Raw genomic sequence first — 550 nt, forward strand, 5'->3', positions numbered from 1 at the left:
AGCCCTGAGGGGCGGCTGCGGGGCTGAGGCGCGTACTGCCCGTTCCCCTCAGCCCTTCAGAGGGAGCAGTGCGGGTCTCGGTGCTCGCGTTCCTTGCGAGGTCTCGTTGGGCTGCCGCCGCGCAGCTCCACCTGGGGGTGTTGCTGTTCTCGTTATCTTCTTAACAGCTACCTCGTTTAAAAGTAAAGGCTTGCAAAATCGGACACTGTATCTGATGAGCCGGGTGCGTTGCTACCGTTCTAACCCGCGGTCTCTGCGATGGATGTGATGGAAGGTCCCGCAGTATGCTAAAAACTGCTCTTCCGTCAGTGCTAAATTTCTTAGAAAGCAAGAACGGGTTCGCAGCACACATCGTGTATATCTTTGTCAGCTGGGACCAAGGCTGCCTCTTTCCTCCCAGCTTTGTGCGGTCTAACACTGAGCAAATTCTGATTTGGGAGGAGCATTCTCCCATGCTAACTGTTCTGTCTTTGGTGGCTTTTGTTTTGTTTTGTTTCTGTTTAAAAAGAGATCTTGTGGTTAATCATATTCTTTCATTTACATCCTCCAG

Source organism: Meleagris gallopavo, chromosome 2, assembly GCF_000146605.3.
Source record: "Meleagris gallopavo isolate NT-WF06-2002-E0010 breed Aviagen turkey brand Nicholas breeding stock chromosome 2, Turkey_5.1, whole genome shotgun sequence".
NCBI classification, from domain to species: Eukaryota; Metazoa; Chordata; class Aves; order Galliformes; family Phasianidae; genus Meleagris; species Meleagris gallopavo.